The sequence below is a fragment of the Paramisgurnus dabryanus genome, chromosome 22, assembly GCF_030506205.2.
Source record: "Paramisgurnus dabryanus chromosome 22, PD_genome_1.1, whole genome shotgun sequence".
In the NCBI taxonomy this organism is placed as follows: Eukaryota; Metazoa; Chordata; class Actinopteri; order Cypriniformes; family Cobitidae; genus Paramisgurnus; species Paramisgurnus dabryanus.
Genome location: NC_133358.1, coordinates 8,895,981 through 8,903,585, shown reverse-complemented (window position 1 = coordinate 8,903,585; position 7,605 = coordinate 8,895,981). Strand labels below are relative to the sequence as shown.

The 7,605-nt window shown below is 35.2% G+C and overlaps 1 long non-coding RNA gene across 6 annotated transcripts; it reads right to left on the bottom strand.

The window, feature by feature from the left end:
* Positions 1-1,291: 1,291 nt before the first annotated feature.
* Positions 1,292-6,639, bottom strand: LOC135757638 (uncharacterized). Of its 6 annotated transcripts, XR_012335782.1 has the most exons (11): positions 6,546-6,639; positions 5,346-5,500; positions 4,810-4,921; positions 4,641-4,721; positions 4,001-4,181; positions 3,764-3,856; positions 3,568-3,628; positions 3,352-3,414; positions 2,323-2,484; positions 2,097-2,211; positions 1,292-1,961 (listed from the first exon to the last, which is right to left on the bottom strand). It is a non-coding gene; the product is annotated as an uncharacterized lncRNA (long non-coding RNA). The 6 variants fall into 6 exon arrangements; XR_012335778.1 differs by lacking the exon at positions 4,641-4,721 and having other exon boundaries at positions 3,740-3,856; XR_012335780.1 differs by lacking the exon at positions 4,641-4,721 and having other exon boundaries at positions 3,352-3,442; positions 3,537-3,628.
* Between the last annotated feature and the right edge of the window lie 966 nt (positions 6,640-7,605).

Here is a 7,605-nt window from a genome sequence, read left to right as displayed (position 1 = left end):
AAAAGTTTGTTGTAGAGCTAAGCCAAATAGATCGTTAGAAAGGTCTTGACCTGCAGAATAACATATGTCAGTATGAAGAATCTACATGGCACCTGCTTTGAAATACGGCCCTTTAAAACATCACCTTGGTGCATTTTTGAATGCTTATAATTAGGCAACAAAAGGGGCTATAGACATGGGACAAACTCTTAATGAGAGCTCTTGACCTCAGTTATAATGTCAATATAGTCAACAACTTGGGACTCTATCAAATATGGTTAAAATTTATTTAAACCTACTTAACAATTAAATATTTAAAATCTGATTGCATAAGTGTGTTAACAATCCCCCTAAACACCTTACTGTACTCTCAACTCACTATTTACAACCTCCAATTATAAGAAAAACACAAATGTTTTAAAAAACTACAATTCCCTACATGTGTGCAATGCAGCTTGATACAAATCAGCACTAAAATTGTAGTTTTTCTGGTTTGCAAAATAGGGCTGTAAAAACATATATCTACTGAATATATAAACACCTAGTTCAGGCAAACTATTAATTAGGCTGCATCTAGATGATCTACGTTAAGAAAATGTAAAAAAGTTGTTTTTTAAAGATATTTTAGCAGAAACAGTGTTTTTTGCTAGATGGGATACAGCTACGCGATTTAGGGTTAAGTTTGGGGTAGAATTCGGATGTAAACAGCGAATCTGTCTAGATGTGATACAACTTGTCTTAAATCGCGTGAAATGTTTGGTTTAGGTTAGGTTTTGGGGATAGGATTAGGATAATAACAGCGCTCATCCGCGAGAGTTTGCTGTTGCTGTATCCCCTCTAGCCACAACGCCGAAACAGCAGAACACGCAAACCCCGCCTTCAACACAATGCACTTCTGTAACCTTCTGCTACCAAAAAACTAATTTCTCAGATCGAAATAAAAATTGTTCAAAATGATTTTATTGTTGAGTTATCAAGTTTTTGTTTTGTATGTCATTTAATTTTGAATGTCATTTAAAAAGAAAACACGTCATGCAAGCTACGTGGTTTCAGTGATACCAGCCTCATAGCAACCACCATAGCAACGAACTATATAATACTAAATATAATGGGAAGAAAAAAGTATTAATCCACATCAACTTAGTTCGGGAGAATTTCAAGCCAATAATGGTTATGTAAGAACCTACTGTATGTGGCAGTCTGTCTTGTGGATTATGACTGTAAAATCATTGTATAAGTCATTTACTAAGTTCATCACTATTCATTGACCTCTAAAGTGTGCTGTGACAATAGCTGAAATCATGACTATAACTCATTCTGGAAAACATTTTATTTTTTACAAACTTTAACAGTATTTGTTTCAAAGGATTCAAGATTCAATACTTTGTCATTTCAACTTAGCTCACAAAAACAAAACACCTTACACACATTGACCACATTTGTACATTACAGTAAATAGGTAACAACACAATGGTAAACACACAATTTTGTCCTCACACAGACTAGTGTGAATATGTGTGCTTAAAAACAGTACCTACGTTTTAAAATAAATCAGACCTAGTAAAACATCATGTTTGCACAAGTAAGGCGAACATTATATTAAACCACCATAAAGGTTTCTATGATATGCTCCAACATATACTATACATTTTACATCATTCTTTTTACAGAATACAATATCAGACTAGAAATTAAAAAAATATGTAGTGCTAGTTATCATATTTATCCACATTGTCATCATTATCACTCTTATCATTGTATACCAGTGTCTGTATGCTTGGCATGGGGAGGGCCTGACACATGTGGGGGTTGTCCGCAGGAACAAAGTCTGATACATGTGGGTGAAACATCACAATGGCTTGATGTAGTTTTCTTTCCAGCTGTTGGAGGCGTTGAATGAGAGCAGCTTTTGCATGAGTCTTCATATGTAAGGCATCAATCCCTCACTTTTTTAGACTCCGCGAAACATCATCTTCTTCAATCTAGAAGACAAAAGAAAACAAAATGCTATGTTATGTTACCAGGTGGTTTCTAATATGATTTGCAGGTAGTTAGTTTGTCAGATGGTTACTAGAGTGACTGCTGTGTGGTTACTAGGGTAAAGTAATTATACTTACAGTGTCATCAAAGCAGAAGTAGACATGCCAAGATGGATCACATGATTCCTGAAAATCAATTGTCGCTACCTGCTTGGAGAGTCTAATGGCAATGTCCTGCCCATCTGAAGCAAAACTAGGAAACAAGCATGCAGAAAAATAAATGTATTAGTTTGTATTATAGTCCTTTTTAAGTTCAAACCTAATGTCATATTGTATCTACTTATCCACTTATAAGTAGATATACCTGGATATATTCTTCTCAGGTGGAGGAGGACTGCTCTCTCTCCCTTGATTCAGTTCTAGCCACATCTTTAAGGGTAGACTGGAAGTTTGAATCAGACTCTTGCCATCTTCTCCCAATACGGTATTTTTTCTCAATGTTCAGCAGAGTCCTCAATTCTAATATCTACACATTACAAAAAGTACAGCACAAAAGTTCAGTTGCTAGCAAGCAGAAAGCATTACCGTGGTACACCTGACCAAACATATGTTACAAGTAAGGCCTTGGTGGTGATAGATTAGTAATTACACCACATGAAGATTTGCAATAATGCTGCAATATTTTAATTTATAACCACTGGTGACAGTTTCCTTCAAAACTATGCCATTACTATAATCACACGTTGAAGCACATCAGCAAGGCACTTAAAGGAAAACACCACTGTTTTTCAATATTTTACTACAGGGCTATTCAGATCTTACCCTGGAGGGCCAGAGCACTGCATAGTTAAGCTCCAACCCTGATCAAACACACCTGAGCAAGCTAATCAAGGTCTTCATGATCACTAGAAAATCACAGGTGGTTAATGGTACATAAACACAATGTACAATTTGAATAGCCCTGTTTAACTATGTTCTTACCTCAACTTATACAAATTAATACAAACCGATCTTTTTTCAATGCGTGCACTTTTAATCTTTGTACAGCGCCTTGTGAATGTATTAGCGTTTAGCCTAGCCCCATTCATTCATATGGCTCCAGGGATGAATTTAAAAGCCACCAAACACTTCCAGGTATTTAGACGAGTAAGTATGGTGGCACAAAATAAAACTTTTGTTTGGAGCCATAGGAATGAATGGGGCTAGGCTAAATGCCAACACATTCATGAAGTGCTTAACAAAGACTAAAAGTGCATTCATTGAATAAAGATAGGTATGTATTAATTCATCTAAGTTGAGCTAAGGACATAGTAAAATATTGAAAAACGGTGGTGTTTTCCTTTAAAGACGTCTGTAATTACCAAAGTCTTACATAAAAACATTAAACTCTTACTTGAACTTGTAGAACTGAATCAGTCTGATGATGTAGTCCCTTTTCCATCTATAGACAGAGTCTCTGAAGAAAAGACGACATCACTACCATGCTAATAAAGTAATTCATTTCATGTTACTTATAATAAAGTAATTTATTTCATGTTACTTCTATTTCTTTGTTAATAGTATTCATGACATTCTTACAGTATTTAAGACTTTAACTTCAGTTCCTTACTTATTGGTTTCAGTTGGGCTAGCTTTTTTCCATCTCTCCATGTCTCCTTCAGAAATCAACACTATACAACAACAATAACAGAAAACAAGACACACATCAATCCTAAATACTCTTGTGCAAATTGCACTTATAAATGGAATGGAATATTCTCCCATCTACAACTAATTGTTACCTGCTTCTTATGTGCATTGTTTACCTGGTACCTATCTGATGACAGATTAAATATCTTCTTGAGGAGCGAGAATCAATATTTTCTCTGCTTTGTCTACTATTTGCAGGAGCTGCACCTCTGAAAAGATGAAAAGACAGTTTAATCTACTTATAGTATGCTTACCATTTTGTGTGAGATCGGCTTCACTCCAGAAAATATGAAATGTATAAACAGTGAACCACCAGCACAGAATTTTGAAAGGTTATACAGCAGTAGACACACCTAGGTCAGTTGATTTCCTCCGTCCATAATGCAAAAGGGCATCAGTCAGTAGGTCAAGGCGATGAGATGGAGTCATCTCCTTTGTGACTCTGGCAAATCTTTGGAGGAAAGACCACAGCCTTTCCATTCCTTCCCCGTCTGTGAGCCCAAACCCATCAATACATCTGGTACTGTACTTGATCTATGATTAAAGCAAAGTGGTAAAATATCACATACTGTACACAAAGCATGACCCTACTGCTTATAGTGATCTTATGGTATTTTATCTTTTAATTTGTAAAAATAGCAAAGCTGTTCTTTTTATTACTTTATATTAATGTAATTATTATACAAATTAGTTAATCTGCATAAAAAGAAACAAAGGAAACCAATTTGGTTATAACAATCCTCTGCTTATAGTGATTAGTTTGACCCAGACAGATTTGAGATAAACGGTTTCCACTGGATTGTCTTACACATTGCATCTCTGAAACAAGTTTAGACAAACGTCAGGTTGGAAAAATGTTAGATTAAAGATTATTTTTAGGCATTTCTGGCTAATTTCAGCTTTGCAGTGCATAGACAGGACAAATTGAGGCCAAACAGGGAGTGAATGATGTGTGTTATATGTCCTGATATCCCTATAAAGTCCTTGAATTACCTGGCAGGGCAATTTGTGCCCATAAACATGAAATGCTGGTAATACTAAGGAGATGTTGTGTGGTATGCCCTCCCCTGATTTCTGATTGAACACAGTATGACATAATTTTGAGTTAAAGGTCTTTTCTCAAAACAATTATTCAGTTTTACACACAAAAAGGGGTACTTACCTGCAAATGTAAGGCAACAACACAGGCAATGTCTAAGACTACTCGCAGGTGTATGTTCTTGTCCTCACATCTTTGAAGTAGTGCATCAGTGACATACAGGGGATAGGCTAATCTATTTTAACACAAAAATGTGAATGATAAAACACTTTATACTGAGGAAAAGTGAAAAATAATTATACAATCTCCAGCATCACATTCAATACCTAAATACTCAATAAGGGCACTCAGAATAATTCTAAACATTTTTCATGTTTTCTTGTATAAGTGAATATTATAAAATTGCTGAAAAGTTTCACAATTATATTTGGTGACTAAAAATTTTAATAAAATATGGCTTATGTTAGGGTCATGCTATTTTAGGCATTTTATGAATAGCTAGAATCAAACAGGGGAATTATCATTCATATATATAAACATAAATGTTGTAGATTTACCATGTTAATAACTGTGGAAATGCATCATCACAGTCTGTGAAAAAAGACCATTATAATACAAAGAGCTTTTCAATTGGTAAATGCATGTGTACAAATAAATACCTCTTACAACAGCCTCATAAAGTTTCTGCATGACTGGTACTGAGTGATGCCTCTGAACGTTGACGTTTTTAACAAAAACTTTTGTGGAGCGATGCTGGCCTCTCTGCGTTGTAATAGAGCATTGGAGAGAAGTCCAGTAATTCCATCTTACGAAGCTGAGAAGAGAGAACAAAATGTTTTAAACAAGAGTACACAGTCAAATGAAAAACTATGCTCTTATCCACTATCTACTTAAATAAATATTAGTTTTTTGTTTACTGAACTGAATTGTAGTTGTAATAATTATAATAAATAAATAAAAATATATTTTATAAATGAAACTTACAAGCAAGTCCACACAGTTCATAATTTTGTTAGAATTGGCATGTTTTTTTATTTGGCTGCCCACTGATCATCAAAATTTACTTTTGGGGCTTTCAAGTTTTTCTTTTGTATAATCTTTACTCCACAGTATTTGCAGGTTTTGAAGGCACCGCCAATTTCTTTGTAGCAAGCACTACACTGGCGTGTTCTGGATCCAGGTACCTTGTGTGTGTCAGTGTGTGAGTGAGTGAGTGAGTGAGTGGGAGAGTGAGTGAGTGGGATATATTTTTTTAATTCTTTATTTACTAAACATTGTATGTGTATAACTATTTACAACAAACCCCAAGATCCGCCCACTATCATAAGACTATATAATAAGATAAATAAATAAATAAAACGGCAATATAATAAAACTGACCAAAAAAAGAAAGATCTGAATGTCTAAAGATTTCAGATTTGTACATCAAATGTATTAAAAGCATGTTGTTGGTGTTACTGTTTTTTACTATGTATAAAAAGGCTGAACTACTGTGGTAAAAGCATAAGGTTTGCTGTTACTGCACTACAAAATACCACAGTAGAAGTAGACTAACTGCGGTAAAAACATGGTACGATTTGTGTACTATAAACACACAATACCACAGTAGTAGTACATTGGTAGTTAATTCCAAAAATATGAATATAATAAAATGATCGAGGATAACGTGACTAGCTTTTAATCACGCGCTAATCAATCACCCACTGCTTGATTATGTGTTGAACTTATTTTGAACAAAAAGAAAGAATGTAATATAGATGACCAATACAATTCAGATAACATTTAGAAGCCGATCTGGATGAATAAAGAACATATAATGAATTTAATATCGAACAAACAGACACTTTTAGTATACTTACCGAGTGGCGACGTTTGTAAACAGATGATACATATCGCGATGATGTGCGAACGAGATTTGGGTCACGGCAGGGGCGTAGCCACGGGTGTGCCGGACATGGTGCCGGAGCCACCCACAGTAGCACACCTAAAATTGATGCAGAATATTTATTTATAGTTTCAATATTTTTTTGTACTAAACTTGGGCTGTTGTTGTTTACTTAGAATATATATATATATATATTTAAAATCAACCCTTTCACACGTAAGTTAAAAATATTTTATCTGACCCCTTGTGTCCATGGCGACGGGTCATGATTGTCACGTGACACACCGCAACAACAATAATGTATTCTATTCGTTTTATTTCGTTTTTCCTTTTTTTAATTAAAATATTAACTAACTTGCTTACCATGTCAACTATCTGATACTCCAATCCTTCGTTTAAAGATCTTTATAAATTATCTTGATCTATAACGAGATGAGTCCTGTCCACCGGATTTACAGCACCTGAATTCCCCAGCGTTTCTGCTTATCTTGCCTGTGACACACGCAGATTTTCAGATGCACACCCAGAGTTTTTTTCTGGCTACGGGTCACGCTTCTTGAATGCGATGAACAAAATCGTATGGTATAGTACGATTTAATCTATTCGTATTAATTAGCACGAAATCCCTGCAACACAGGGCTGTGTTAAATGCGATGAACTAATCGTACGATTTCGTACGAGCCAGCTCGTATGATTTCATACGATTTAGCCACTTGGTTAAATCGTTTGAATTATTACGAATTCGCCGTGAGATAGGGTTGGTGTAACAGTATGTGATAAGGATTCGGGAAGAAATGTCCAAAGTTGTTTTGATATGTAACTTTTCTTACTTTTCTAGGGAGTGTGTACAAAGTGTTGCTTTTAATTGTTTATAATTGTTGGAAGTGTCATGCTTTTCAAAAACACTTTGAGCGTCGGCCCTCTACGTTTTAAAATGTTCAACTTCAGGTGAAACGCTTAGCTCGTCAATGTCACTTTTTACTCAGCTGTCCAATCACAGTGGAGAAGGGGCGGGGCAAATATTACATTAACCA